Genomic DNA, 16039 nt, shown 5'->3' on the forward strand with positions numbered 1-16039 from the left:
CCAAATCTCTCATTTACCTTTTAACGTCAAAAGAATTTTTTTTTTTTTTAATTTTGCTGTTGATTATTTATTATGGCCCGGGAACTGGAAGTGATGTGAGATATCGCTCCGGTCCTCCAAGGGCATAGAGACAAGTGGGGGCCATCTTGGCCTCACTTTTCTCATAGCCCAGCAAACGGATGCATCGGATTGCTCCAGGCTTCACCGATGGGTCAGGTAAGCCTGGAAACGACCGGGAAGCCCCCCGCGCCCGCCGCTTCTAAAAGTGATTCCGAAGCGTATCCGTCTGCGGGACCGCTTTTATGTGAAAGAGAACCAGCCATTGTAAAAAATACCAGGGTTATGGCAGATAGCTGCTGCCATAACATCGATATTTAACAGGAAAGTAATGATGTATTTTTGCTATGGGCCGGTCGGCACGTGGTTAATACCTTTAACCATTTCTGGCAGTTTCATGGAAAGCCATGGATCATAGACAACCTCATGGTTTAATATCTTTCACCAAGCTGGCAGTGCCATGGAAATCCATGGGTCAAAGCTGACCTTGTGGTTTAACACCTTTCACCATGTTGGCAGTGTCAAGGAAAGCCATTAATTATAGCCAACCTCATTGTTTTGCAACTGTCACCATGTTGGCAGTGCCATAGAAAGCCATGGGTTATAGCCAAAATCATGGTTTAATACCTTTCGTCATGCTGGCAGTGCCATGGAAAGCCATGGGTCACAATGGACCTCATGGTTTAACACCTTTTACCATGCTGGCAGTGGCATGGAAAACCATGGGTCACACCTGACCTCATGGTTTAGCACCTTTTACCATCTTGGCAGTGCCATGGAAAGCCACGGTCATAGGCATCCTCATAGTTTAACACCTTTCACCATGCTGGCAGTGACATGGAAAGCCATGGGTCACAACCAAACTCATGTTTTTTGAGTACTTAGACGTAAAGCTGTATAGTTGATTGAAAAGTTGCCTTCATATTTTCTTCCTCCTTTTCCCTCGAACATCAAAAAGAAACTGCACTAATCTGAACTGCTGTGCCTCTTTCTCCAACCATCAGCATGTGAACATAGACGTCGGCCTCCTGAAAGCCAGGACTACAAGGCTTTGCTGCGGAGAGTGCTCTGGGATTTGCTCTACCACTGAACACCATTTCCAAAAAAATGTTGATTATATGCTCCATTAAATTATGATTAAAATATAAGTAAGCCCCGGTTAGTGCCTCTAAATCCTCGGTGCTTTCTGTTATTCACAGTTCTCCACTCCAGCTCCTGAAAGCATGGGACGTCAGAAAGATTTACGCCGAGCCGGGGGTGGAAAGAGGGGCCGTTCTCGCCTGAACCACTGTTTAAGTGCTTTTTGATTCCTTCACACCTGGAATTTAAAGGATTTCATCTTGATCTGCATTTATTCACACGTTCCTGGTCAATAATCCGCTCCATGAAAGCCCTCTGAAAAAAAACAGAAGGGGTTTTTGGGTTTCATTACAAACCAATATGTATTTTCTGTCTTCACGCCGAAGACTTTCTAAAGACTTGGCCAAAGCATGTTGATAGAATATATGATCCTTATAATTCCAAGGTGTGTACTCCTCTAATTCAGTTTTTTATTTCTGTTTTTGTGTAGGGCTGTGATAATAGACGTCGGCTTTGGAGGACTTTGAGCATTATTTTCTACCTTTCAGACACAATGAAGTTATAGGCCAGCTCCACCTGAAACTGATATTGCCAGAAATTCTAGTGCAGACGTGCCAAAGTGGTGTTTATGGCCCCCGGTGGTTTGAGAATTTAAACTGAATGAGGCCCCAGCTGTTCTTCGGCCGATAAAAGCTACCCTCCCTTATATTTTGTAGCCCAATAATTTAGGAGATATTTTATGGCCCCTTTTTTGACATAAAGAGTCATGTGTTACAACTGTTGAATACCAAAAAGCCATAACCTTTTTTTCTGGAACTAAAATGTGTAAATTGTTATTAACACATTCTCATGAAGGAAGGTGGTAGTCAAGTCCCCCTGGACACATCTACCTACCCGTAAGCTTATAATAAAGCTTACCTGTAGGTACAAGGAATATCTCCTAAACTTGCACATTGGTCATAACCAACCTCATTGTTTTGCAATTGGCAGTCCCATTGAAAGCCATGGATTATAGCTAACCTCAAGGTTTACCACCTTTCACCATGCTGGCAGTGCTATAGAAAGCCATGGGTCATAATCAAGCTCTAGATTTTACCACCTTTCATCATGGGTCACTACGGACCTCATGGTTTAACACCTTTCACCATGCTGGCTGTGCCATGGAAAGCCATGGGTCATAACCAAGCTCTAGATTTTACCACCTTTCATCATGGGTTACTACGGACCTCATGGTTTACCACCTTTCACCATGCTGGCAGTGCTATGGAAAGCCATTGGTCATAACCGAGTTCAAGGTTTACCACCTTTCCTCATGCTGGCAGTGCCATGGAAAGCCATGGGTCATAACCAAGCTCTAGATTTTACCACCTTTCATCATGGGTTACTACGGACCTCATGGTTTACCACCTTTCACCTTGCTGGCAGTGCTATGGAAAGCCATGGGTCATAACCAAGCTCTAGATTTCACCACCTTTCATCATGGGTCACTACAGATCTGATGGTTTAACACCTTTCACCATGCTGGCAGTGCTATGGAAAGCCATGGGTCATAACCAAGCTCAAGGTTTACCACCTTTCCTCATGCTGGCAGTGCCATGGAAAGCCATGGGTCACAACGGATCACATGGTTTAACACCATTAACCATGCTGGCAGTGGCATTAAAAACCATGGGTCATACCCGACCTCACGGGTTTAGCACTTTTCACCATCTTGGCAGTGCCATTGAAAGCCACGGGTCATAGGCATCCTCAAAGTTTAATACCTTTCACCATGCTGGCAGTGCCATGGAAAGCCATGGGTCATAACCAAACTCGTGTATTTCCAGTACATAGACGTAAAGCTGTACAGTAAATGAAAAGTTGCCTTCATATTTTCTATCTCCTTTTCCCCGAACATCAAAAAGAAACTTCACTAATCAAGGTAAGTTCTTCATAATGTGCTAGTATGAGATGCAGCATGTTAGCACATTATGACTTTTTTTTTTTAAGTTTTTTTTTTTCAACTTTACTTCCGCTTTAAAACCCAGATAGCAAGGGTAACTTGCCACAAATTTGTGGCAGTGTTGAATTGTAAGTCTAGTAACTTGCTGCACATTTTCACTGACACGTACACTTGCAGAGCACTTGGAGCACAAGTTCTAGTTGACACTTTTCCAATTTGCACCAAATTTGCGAGGCGAGTCTCTAGCTAGAGCAAAGTTGCAGTGGTGAGTCTACAGCAAGAGCTCTGCAAGTCTACAGCAAGAGCTCTGCAAGTCTACAGCATGAACATTCAGCCACAGTGACCCCATGTGGTGGGATGACTATTGCACAACATAACTGAACCAGAACTTACAACAGACTTGCAGAATGTTTGCAAAGAAAGTTGATCTGGAGTCATGCAATGCGGACTATTGTGTAATTAACTTATGAAGCCTGGCAAGTCTAGCAATAGCTTAGCAAGTCATTTTCAAACTTGCAGCACAATTACTTGCTATCAGGGAACAAGTCCTACCTGACACCTCTAGCGCAGACACCTCTACCTGACACCTCTAGCGCAGACACCTCTACCTGACACCTCTAGCGCAGAATTTATTAATCCTTAAAGCAGAGCTCCACTCAAAAGGGAAAGCTCCCCCCCGCCCCCAAAGTTGCCACATTTGGCACCTTTTGGATGGGAGGGAGGAGCGGGTACCTGGTTTTGACCCCCTTCTCCTTCCCCCTCAGCTGGCCCATTTACAGCTTTGCGCAAGGCTTCACTGCCAGTTTCCCTTAGTTGAAATGGTGGCGCCAGCACCGGATAGCCAATTGCAAAATTCCTTGACAGGTAAGTGCCCTGATATTAAAAGTCAGCAGCTACTGTATTTGTAGCTGCTGAATTTTTAACTTATTTGGGGGGAGCCCGGAGCTCCTCTTTAAGTCCTTTCTCCCAACAGGTCAGCTCTCCCTGCTCCACCCTCCAAGCATTGACTTCGCAGCCCAGCTACCCCTGCTCCTCCCTCCCAGCAGTGACACAGCAGCTCAACCCCCCCCCCACTCCTCCCTCCCAACAGTGACTCAGCAGCTCAGATCACTCCATAGTTACATAGTTAATCAGGTTGAAAAAAGACACAAGTCCATCTAGTTCAACCATAAAATAAATAAATAAAAAATATCGTACAATCCCATATACCCAATCCTATACCCACAGTTGATCCAGAGGAAGGCGGAAAACCCCAGCAACAGACATGTGCGATTAGTTTCGTACGAATGGAAAATTCGTACAAATTTCCGTAAATCCGTAAATTCGGGAGGATCCGAAATACGAATTGCTATGCTTCCGAATTTTGTACGAAATTTCGCTTACGAATTTTGGATCCAAATTCCTAACGAACATTCGTAATTGTTACGAAAAGTTAACGAACCTAAAAGTTAAAAACCCCAGGAAGGCAGCACAGCACAGGGATGGTGGGAGCCCCTCATAATGATAAATTCATCATAACGAACATTCGTAATTGTTATGAAAAGTTAATGAACCTAACGAAAATTGGTATTTCATACGAATTTAAAATGAATTTCGGACACGAATTACGAAATACGAATTAATTCCAATACGAAACGGAACGAAACAAAATTAATTTATTGATGGCGCACATGTCTACAAAGCTTGAGCCAATTTGCTACAGCAGGGGAAAAAATTCCTTCCTGATCCCTGAGAGGCAATCAGATTTTCCCTGAATCAACTTTACCTATAAATGTCAGTACCCAGTTATATTGTGTGCATTTAGGAAAGAATCCAGGACTTTCTTAAAGCAATCTACTGAGCTGGCCAGAACCACCTCTGGAGGGAGTCTATTCCACATTTTCACAGCTCTTACTGTGAAGAAACCTTTCCGTCTTTGGAGATGAAATCTCTTTTCCTCCAGACGTAAAGAGTGCCCCCTTTTCCTCTGTGATGACCTTAAAGTGAATAACTCAACACCAAGTTCACTATATGGATCCCTGATGTATTTATACGTAGTGATCACATCCCCCTTATTCTCATCTTCTCAAGAGTGAATAGATTCAGTTCCTCTAATCTGTCCTCATAGCTGAGCTCCTCCATGCCTCGTATCAGTTTGGTTGCCCTTCTCTGCACTTTCTCCAGTTCCCTGATATCCTTTTTGAGAACTGGTGCCCAAAACTGAACTGCATATTCCAGATGAGGTCTTACTAATGATTTGTACAGGGGGGCAAAATGATATCTCTCTCTCTGGAGTCCATACCTCTCCTAATACAAGAAAGGACTTTGCTCACTTTGGAAACCACAGCTTGGCATTGCATGTTATTATTGAGCTTATGATCTACCAAAACCCCGAGATCCTTCTCCACTATGGATCCCCCAGTTGTACTCCCCCTAGTATGTATGATGCATATTCTTAGCCCCCAATTGCATAACCTTACATTTATCAACTTTAAACTTCATCTGCCACATAGTCGCCCAATTAGACAGAGCATTGAGGTCGGCTTGTAAATTGGAGACATCCTGTAAGGACGTTATTCTACTGCATAGCTTGGTGTCATCTGCAAGAACAGAAATGGTACTTTTAATCCCAGACCCGATATCATTTATAAAGATATTAAAAAGTAAGGGTCCCAACACTGAACCTTGGGGTACACCACTGATAACCTTAGACCATTCAGAGTAAGAATGGTCCACTCCCCCTTCTTCACATTGACAAGGTAGCTTTGCACCTCCTCCCAGCAGTGACTCAGCAGATCAACTATTCCTACTCCTCCTTCCCAGAAGTAACTAAGCAGCTCAGCTATCCCTAATCCCCCTCCCAGCAGTGATTCAGCAGCTCAGATCACTCTGATCCTCCTTCCTAGCAATTACTCAGCAACTCCACTCCCCTTGTCTCATAGCAGAAACTCCCCAGCCCTTCACCCTATTAGGCCTCATGCTCGCGGGGCGTTTTTACAGCTGCTGTTGTGGGCGCCAGGCTTCATTTTTCTACAGCCGGTAAACTTCCCAACATGCTATCCTGCTTCACACACTGGCTGTTATGAGCGTTTTTTGGCAGGGGTGTCTTTAGGTTGCACCCCCCCCCCCCCCCAGAACTACTGCGCCTCAAGAGGAGTTTATCAGCTGTAAAAAATGCTCTAATGCTGAAAAACGTGACTATCCGGCATTTATGAACGTTTCTGAGCCTCAAGTTTTGCTAAATAAACGCTAAGAAACACTCAAGCAAAAACGCAGCAAAACGGGCAAAGCTCTCGTTTTTAACACGCCATTCTTCAGCTTTTTATAAAGTCTAGTGTGCATCAGGCCCTAATGTGAACACAGGGAAGGGTGAGCTGAGCTGCTGAGAGAATGACCTGTTTGGCTTCAGTACTTCTGCTATTAACCACTTGCCGACCGCCTAACGTACTTGTACTGCGGCGGGTCGGCTCTATTGCACAAAGTCAGGTACCTGTACGTCATTCCGTGCAATAGCCACTAGGGGGCGCACGCGCGCCGTCGGAGGCGCAAACGTGCGCTGATTGGACAGGGGGGGAGCCAATCAGCGGGTCCGTCGGACACAATGTCCGCCGGGCACCCGCGATTGTTCCCGAGAGAGGCAGGACGGTGGTCTGCCTATGTAAACAAGGCAGATCGCCGTTCTGTCAGGGGAGAATATAAAGATCTGTGTTCCTGCTAAGCAGTAACACTGATCTCTATCTTCACCCAGTCAGAGCATCCCACACACAGTTAACAAGAACCCTTTGATCGCCCCTGATGTTAACCCTTTCCCTGCCAGTGTCATTAGAACAGTGACAGTGCATGTTTTTAGCACTGATCACTGTAATAATGTCACTGGTCTCCAAAAAAGTGTCAAAAGTGTCAGTTAAGTGTCCGATTTGATATCATATCGATAACACCAAATTTAACACACCTGCTCCCCATTCACACCTGAGACCTTGTAGCACTAACAAGTCACATGGCAGCGGGGAGGCAAAATGGCTAATTCGGCCCAATTTTCAATTAGGCTACTTTCACACTGGGGTGTTGGGGGCGTCTGCGGTAAAGCGCCGCTATTTTTAGCAGCGTCGCTTTTGCCGCCTGTTTCGGCCGCTAGCGGGGCGCTTTTAACCCCCACTAACGGACAGAAAAGGGTTAAATACACCCGCAAAGTGCCGGTAAAGTGCTTCGGCGATGCTGCCCATTGATTTCAATGGGCAGGGGCGCTGTAGGAGCGGTTCATACACCGCTCCTACAGCGCCTCAAAGATGTGGCTTGCAGGACTTTTTTGGCGTCCTGCCAGCGCACCACCCCAGCGTGAGCACTTGGGCTTTCACATTGGAATTAGAGGAGAGGCCTCAGTGTGAAAGCAGCCTTAGGGGTGTACTAACTTTTGTTGCCAGCGTTTTAGACTAGACATGTGCGGTTCGTTCTGTTAGTATTCGGACACATTTTTCGTTCTTTGGAGATTTGGATACATCCGAATACCTTAATTACAATGTAAATGAATTATACCAAAGCTCCGAATTACTTAACGAAATTCGTCCGAATTTCGGAAATTCGGACTGAAATTCGAATCGAATTTTACATTGAACCCCAGTTGAATTCTCACTACACATATTGTTGAAATCAAAGACTGTGTGTGTTATTAGAGTACCGTTTCAAAATAATGCTGTTTTTGTTGAGCCAAAGGTGATTTAAGGAGTCATCGTAATCATTTGATGAAGATTTTTCTTTTGTTTGTTCACTTTGCTGCATTCGAATAGAAAACAATATAACATTTTTGTTTCGACCAATTTGAAAATTTATCAATCTGATCGTTTTCGAATCATAAAAAAAAAAGTAAATTGGAAGAAAATTTGAAAAATTCCAAAATACAAATTCCGAAAACGAATCCCGAAAACGAATTGAACGAATCAACCGGATTTAACTAAATGAAATAACTAGATTAACGAATCAAAACGAAATTAAACAATTTTTTTCATCATGCACATTTCTACTTTAGACATCATTGGCTGTGTGTTGAGTTATTTTGAGGGGACAGCAAATTTACACTGTTATACAAGCTGTACACTCACTACTTTACATTGTAGCAAAGTGTCATTTCTTCAGTGTTGTCACATGAAAAGATAGAAGAAAAGATTTACAAAAATGTCAGGGGTGTACTTACTGATGCCCCAAAGGACGTTAATTCAAACGAAACGCGACGGTTGGAGTCCATGTCCTTTGAGGTACCGAGCAAGCCAATCCTGAATACTGGTCGATCCACTTCTAGGATGTCTTGGATCTATTAATGCTCGTTTTATACCGGATTTCTGTAAGTGTTTAGCACTGATTTCTTTGGATTTCTTTCAGTTTTACACTATGTGGCTGTTTTATCTTGCCTTCATGGGCGTTACTATGGAGAAAACTTTACCATCAGCCATGACAGTACCACCACCTGCAATATAATAGAGGAAGCTGATGGAATCTTCTATTCTTGCATATCACACCTGTCTAGACTCTTATAATTTGGAGTCTAGACCTCGGGTAAGGAGACATTTTATATCAATATCGGTGGAGGGGCACTTGGGTGATCAAAACGCACATCAATTATACTCATTGTTACTGGATGTTCATCGAGGAATTCATCTGCACTATTTAGAACAGCGCCAGTTGTTCACACTTTATGGACACTTGTTTATTCTATATCTATATTTAGCGCAACATTTTTTATTGTTTCACGTTTATCACGATTGGTCCTGATTGTGTTGTTGCAAGCAGCTTGCACTTTTATATTTAGTCTGTATACCTACGCAATAATCTTTTTTGTATAAATAAATAAATAAATATAATATATATATGTGTGTATGTATATATATATCTATATATATCTATATATAGATATATATATACATACACACACACACATATATATATATATATATATATATATATATATATATATGTATATATGTTTCTAGAGAACTTTAAGAAAAGACTGGCGATTTCCTTTCCCGCCTGCGTACCTTTCCCAGCCCTCTGGCCTGTGTGGCTGCACAGTAGATGTCTCTGGTGTGTGTGACTGTTCCTGGGAAAATCTATTACTAGAGTGTCATTAATCTGAAGCTGCCGCCTCTGGCATTTTCTGCCTATTCCATTTTATGGGCCTTTGCTTCCCGTGCTCTGGGGGGATGCTGTTTTGCTCTCTTGATCAGCTTTGTTTAATTATCAAAATATTTGATGCAGAAAATTGACATTAGTGTTCTGCGATTTTGGCCTCCTGTTCTCTTTACTTGCTCCACTCGGTGACATTGAGGTCCTGGCTAGGTTAGACTTTCATTAAAAAACAAGACTATGGCTGTAGTTACTTGATTTCCAGGCCGCCGGTAGCATGGCTGGTGCAGAGCTCAGAAGTTTTTGCAGACCTTAAAGGCAGCAAAATAAAAAAAAATAAAAAAAAAAAAAAAAAAGAGATGAAAGTGAACAGCTAAATAAATGTTTTCTCTCCTAGAAACTTTGCCATTGAATATTTTGTGTAAAAAAAAGTGTGTGTCTATATAGATATCTATATACACAGTGGGGACGGAAAGTATTCAGACCCCCTTACATTTTTCACTCTTTGTTATATTGCAGCCATTTGCTAAAATCATTTAAGTTCATTTTTTTCCTCAATAATGTACACACAGCACCCCATATTGACAGAAAAACACAGATTTGTTGACATTTTTGCAGATTTATTAAAAAAGAAAAACTGAAATATCACATGGTCCTAAGTATTCAGACCCTTTGCTGTGACACTCATATATATAACTCAGGTACTGTCCATTTCTTCTGATCATCCTTGAGATGGTTCTACAGCTTCATTTGAGTCCAGCTGTGTTTGATTTTACTGATTGGGCTTGATTAGGAAAGCCACACACCTGTCTATATAAGACCTTACAGCTCACAGTGCATGTCAGAGCAAATGACAATCATGAGGTCAAAGGAACTGCCTGAAGAGCTCAGAGACAGAATTGGGGCAAGGCACAGATCTGGCCAAGGTTACAAAAACATTTCTGCTGCATTTAAGGTTCCTAATAGCACAGTGGCCTCCATAATCCTTAAATGGAAGACGTTTGGGAAGACCAGAACCCTTCCTAGAGCTGGCCGTCCGGCCAAACTGAGGGGAGAAGAGTCTTGGTGAGAGAGGTAAAGAAGAACCCAAAGATCACTGTGGCTGAGCTCCAGAGATGCAGTCGGGAGATGGGAGAAAGTTGTAGAAAGTCAACCATCGCTGCAGTCCTCCACCAGTCAGGGCTTTATGGCAGAGTGGCCCGAAGCCTCTCCTCAGTGCAAGACACATGAAAGCCCGCATGGAGTTTGCTAAAAAAAACACTTGAAGGACTCCAAGATGGTGAGAAATAAGATTCTTTGATCTGATGAGACCAAGATAGAACTTTTTGGCCTTAATTCTAAGCGGTATGTGTGGAGAAAAACAGGCACTGCTCATCACCTGTCCAATACAGTCCCAACAGTGAAGCATGGTGGTGGCAGCATCATGCTGTGGGGATGTTTTTCAGCTGCAGGGACAGGACGACTGGTTGCAATTGAGGGAAAGATGAATGCGGCCAAGTCCAGGGATATCCTGGACGAAAACCTTCTCCAGAGTGCTCAGGACCTCAGACTGGGCCGAATGTTTACCTTCCAACAAGACAATGACCCTAAGCACACAGCTAAAATAATGAAGGAGTGGCTTCACAACAACTCTGTGACTGTACTTGAATGGCTCAGCCAGAGCCCTAACTTAAACCCAATTGAGCATCTCTATGTAAATAGAAGAATGGGACTTTAAATGAGACACTGGGTCTCCATCCCTATGCATACAAAGAACATAAAACAGGAGGGTTGGGACTTTAAATGAGGTGAACAAAGGAGGCCAGAGGGACAGTCAAAATTGCATAAAACACTATTGATACATAGTAGTAAAATGACACAGTTGGAGTTCAAGTGGAGATTGTAATAACAAGTCATATAGCAGTCACATCCTAACCAATACATGGCAGACATGGTAAACAGCCCCCAAAAAAGATGCAGGGCAAATAATCCTAATCTGGAAAAAATATTCACTTGAGTAGCATAGGGTCACAAAATGATTAAAAACTTGTAGGTATATGATTGTCTGGTGCATGTTGTAAGTCCGAAGCGTTTCGTGTATTAAACACTCTTCAGGGGCGATGTAGCACCAGGATCTACAAAGGAAAGGGACAGAATGGTGAAAACTATAAGAAAAAGAAAGAAATGAAGAAAAAATATATATATAATAAATAAAATGAACAAATAAGGGAGGCAGAACCCCTAATCCCCAATGGGTACTCACATGCCACACGATAGTAAATCCCAGGGGGCCCGCGACTGCAGGCCGCCAAATAGCCCGGGTCTGGGAGCTGAGGGAGGAGCTCAAAGGGAGAGACTCAGACACAACACAAGGGTCCCCAAAGAGTAATGGGTCCACACTGCTAATGGGTGAGGATGAAGTTCTAAAGTAATAAAAGTAAAATGTATAAGGTGTTGACCCAAAAATGGCTGGGGCCCCTACTCACAAAAAAGTACAAAGATATCCCTATAATACCCCCCTTACCTAAGGATGGTGAAAAGTGTCCAGCCGTATCTGACCCGGTGATATACATGCTTCCTGAGAACAGACTGAACATGAATGAGGACCCTATATACAGACAGTCCCCACCCCAATCAGAGAGCTCCCCCCAGCATCACGCGGTGCAGGCACACAAGCGGCCGGAGGACTCCTCCAGCGCAGCGGCAGCCACCGCCCACAGCTGCTGGGGAGGCCGCAATCCACGTGTCTGCACAAGAGTATGGGCAGCACAGTGGTGTAGTGGGTAGCACTCTCACCTAGCAGTAAGAAGGGTCACTGGTTCGAATCCCAACCACGACACTACCTGCTTGGAGTTTGCATGTTCTCCCTGTGCCTGCGTGGGTTTCCTCCGGGTACTCCGGTTTCCTCCCACACTCCAAAGACATGCTGGTAGGTTAAGTGGATCCTGTCTAAATTGTCCTTAGTATGTATGAATGTGAGTTAGGGACCTTAGATTGTAAGCCCCTTGAGGGTAGGGACTGATGTGAATGTACAATGTATATGTAAAGCGCTGCGTAAATTGACGGCGCTATATAAGTACCTGAAATAAATAAAATAAATAAAATAAATAAGAGTAGAAAACACAGCGTCAACGCCCTGACACTCACGCAGAGGTCACGTGCGTGACAAGGAGGCGTGATGCCGACGCACAGCGGGAATCCCGCCCCAATCACCCGTCAAGGAGGACGAGGGGGGAAGGGGGAGGGATCCCAGCCGTGCCTCGCAGCTCCCGGACACCGAACAACAAGGCCACCAAGCAGAAGCCGCCCCCCCCCCGGGAGACACACCACGCGGTTGCACCCAAGTGGAGGGAGGGGGAAAAGGAGGAAAAAAGAAAACAAAAAACAAAAAAGGGGAAAACAAAAGCGAAAGAGGTGGGTGAAAAAATATGGGACACAACATATTGTATAATGCTAACCAAACCCCTAAAAACAAAGGGAAACAAATAATTCAGGGTGAATGCCCTATAGAGCATAATTGAGCATCTCTGGAGAGACCTAAAAATGGCCGTCCACCAACGTTTACCATCCCCCCTGACAGAACTGGAGAGGATCTGCAAGGAGGAATGGCAGAGGATCCCCAAATCCAGGTGTGAAAAACTTGTTGCATCTTTCCCAAAAAGACTCATCAAAAGGGGCTTCTACTAAATACTGAGCAAAGGGTCTTAATACTTAGGACCATGTGATATTTCAGTTTTTCTTTTTTAATAAATCTGCAAAAATGTCAACAATTCTGTGTTTTTCTGTCAATATGGGGTGCTGTGTGTACATTAATGAGGAAAAAAATTAACTTAAATGATTTTAGTAAATGGCTGCAATATAACAAAGAGTGAAAAATGTAAGGGGGTCTGAATACTTTCCGTCCCCACTGTATATATATATATATATATATATTAAAAAGCACATGACAGTGGTGCTGATCTTTACTATGGAGTCATGATGATCAATCATTAAACTGTAGTATATATTTTTTTTTTATTTCAGTACTGGTGAGGAAGAAGCAGTTAAATCTTCTCGCTTTCAGTCAGTGCCCTAAAGCGGTAGCTTTTCTGGTCAAGAGTCAGCGTAGAATGTTGTGCTATCAGGGACCCGGACTCCATTCTGTGACACATACCATTATTACAGCTCCAGGGATTCATTTCTTTGCTGGCCCACCCGCTGACCTAGCCTGGAAATCCAACATACACATGGAAACAGAACAGCAAAATAGGAGCAAATGGAGAAATGAAAAAATCAGGGACCTTTCTGAACAGGAAGACTTTAAAATAGTGCCGGCTATTTTCAGTGACAATGCAATCACATTATCTGCGACTGTGGCTTTTTTTTTTTTTTCTTCCTTGTGACTCATTTAAGGAGGATGAATTTTTTATGCTGCAATTTTTTTTAAGCCACCCTATAGTAAATATGTAACCTGGGAAGTCATTATGATATGGGTGTAGTTAAAACAAAATGCATCCATTGAAAAATAAACAGATTTATATAATGCACAATGATACAAATGCATGAATATTAACCAGGTAATTAACATACCAATAAAAGGAGATGTTGAGAATACTGAGATTTTTGGTTAAAGGAGCAGACTGGATGGACCATGTCAGGAATCTGCAGGATTGCTAAACTATCAACAGGTGGCACTAAAGAGCCTGGCTCTATATGTGATAGTATCGGTGCCCACCAGCAGGTGTCTCCAGCAGAGCTCAGCAATTTGTTACCATCTGATGCTGGCTTCTCGGAGCCTGTAATACTTATTCTTTTCCAAAAGGGGCATTTCTCAGTCTTCAGTGTTGTCATACTTTGACTGACAATTACTCTATCATATTACACCAGTGATGGTGAACCTTGGCACCCCAGATGACGGCTCTTTAGCAGAAACACGTTGGGTGGACCCTTCACAATTACCGCTACTTGATCTATGTGATTTTTGATGATCTATGAAAATGTGAGTTTATTTTTGATACTTTTAATAAACCAGTGTTTACGTTATTACGCTATCTCAGTTTCTTTCATCCATTTCTCATATGGCATATGAATGAATGAAATTGGGCTAACTTTAAAGCGGGGTTCCACCCAAATTTTGAACATTATCTCTATGCATTCTCTTCCTTGCCTAGATGCTGACATGCTGTGTAAAAAAATTTAAATCGCCGTAATTACCTTTTTTTTTTCTAATCTTCTTTGCACTTCCTGGTTTTCCTCCCATGGGAGCAGGCGTGTTTCTAGCCTCTCCCAGACCTACCACAGTCCCCTGGGAGCTAGTCTCAGGCTTCCCAGCATGCATTGTGCAACAGCGTCATCACAACATCTCTGCTCCCAGCATTCACCGCATCCAGGAAATACATGCTTGTGGGCTTCAAATGCCCACAATGAAGATGGAAACCGCCTTCAGTGAATTTTATAAGTTATTCTTTACAACGAAATCGGACACAGGCGGACTTATTACACAGAACATGTGAGTAGATAATCATGAGAAGAAAAGTTTGTGAATAAACTCAAAAAAAAAAAAACGATAGATAGGTGGACCCCCGCTTTAATGTTGTCTTATTTTTTAATTCAAAAAAGTGTATTTTTTCCAAAAAAGTGCGCTTGTAAGACCGCTGCGCAAATTCGGTGTGACAGAAAGTATTGCAACGACCATTTTATTCTCTAGGGTGTTAGCAAAAAAATTATAATGTTTGGGAGTTCTAAGTAATTTTCTAGCAAAAAAACCTACTCGGTCCTTGGTAGAATACAAATGTTATTAATGGATTCAACAAATATGCAAATATCAAAATGCCTTGATGGGTGCATGTCAGTCTATAGGAGTAAGCATTCCCAGGCAGGCTGAATTTGCATACAGGCCATCCTATGTAATGCCCTCATGTGATGCTGAGCCTCCGTAACTAAAAGAACTGAAATCCAATGAATGAAAGGGATGGGACAGGGGTAGTCAGGCTGGGGAGGAAATGTCACGCTTACCCCTAACGTAGTTGGTTAGGCACTATAGCTGGCTTCTTTGTTCTTCGCCTATAGCAGTCTCCTTTCCCATAAGGCAAGCAGACCTACCGGTACTTGGTTGCCCCACTTATACACAATGCTATAGTGCCTGGCTACCATGCGGGGGAAGGTGCAAACAAAGCACAGCAAACAGGTGCTTGTGGTTGGCAGGCAGGCAGAGTGGTTCAATGACAGTCCAGGTACAAGGCAGGCAAGGTTCAGAATAGTCAAGGTCAATCTGTATTCAAAAGGCAGGCAGAGTTTAGAGAATAGTCCGAGTTCCAATCCAAAGTCATAAACAAAGGTATCCAAACAGCAGAGCAGGGCAGACAAACAGGGACCTTAAAGCATGTGTTAAACACACTATAACAAGCATGAGACTACAGGCTTGGCTGGCTTAAATTAGGTTTGGTCTCCACCCAGAGATTGGCTACATCAATTACCTTGCAGGTGGACAGCTAGACTGGAAGAATGCATCACAGCCAAAGTCAGGCTGCTGGCATGAGACCAGCAGCTGTCATTGAACAGGAACGTTTACATGCTCCTGAAGGGAAAGGGCTGGACGATTCTGAATGCCTTACAGCCAGGAAATGAGGTGGGCTCTATTGGACTTTGGGAGAAGCTCCCAGTGTGCAGTGAATTCAAAGTAAGCTATTTCAGTCCAGGAAACGAGCCGGTGCAACTTTGCACAACTGGAGATGAGGCCGGAGAAGAGTTTTGCTTTGATAATTGTAGCTCCACTTCTCTTTAATGAGTTTTATATTAATGGTTTGGCCTATGTGCATCTGTTAAGAGGGCAGAAATGCTGCTTGGCCGTCTTGTGCCCAAGCGTGCTGAGGTCCAAGGAGTTGCAACTCTACACTTTCCCTCCTAGCC

This window comes from Aquarana catesbeiana, linkage group LG10 (assembly GCF_042186555.1).
Source record: "Aquarana catesbeiana isolate 2022-GZ linkage group LG10, ASM4218655v1, whole genome shotgun sequence".
Classification (NCBI taxonomy): domain Eukaryota; kingdom Metazoa; phylum Chordata; class Amphibia; order Anura; family Ranidae; genus Aquarana; species Aquarana catesbeiana.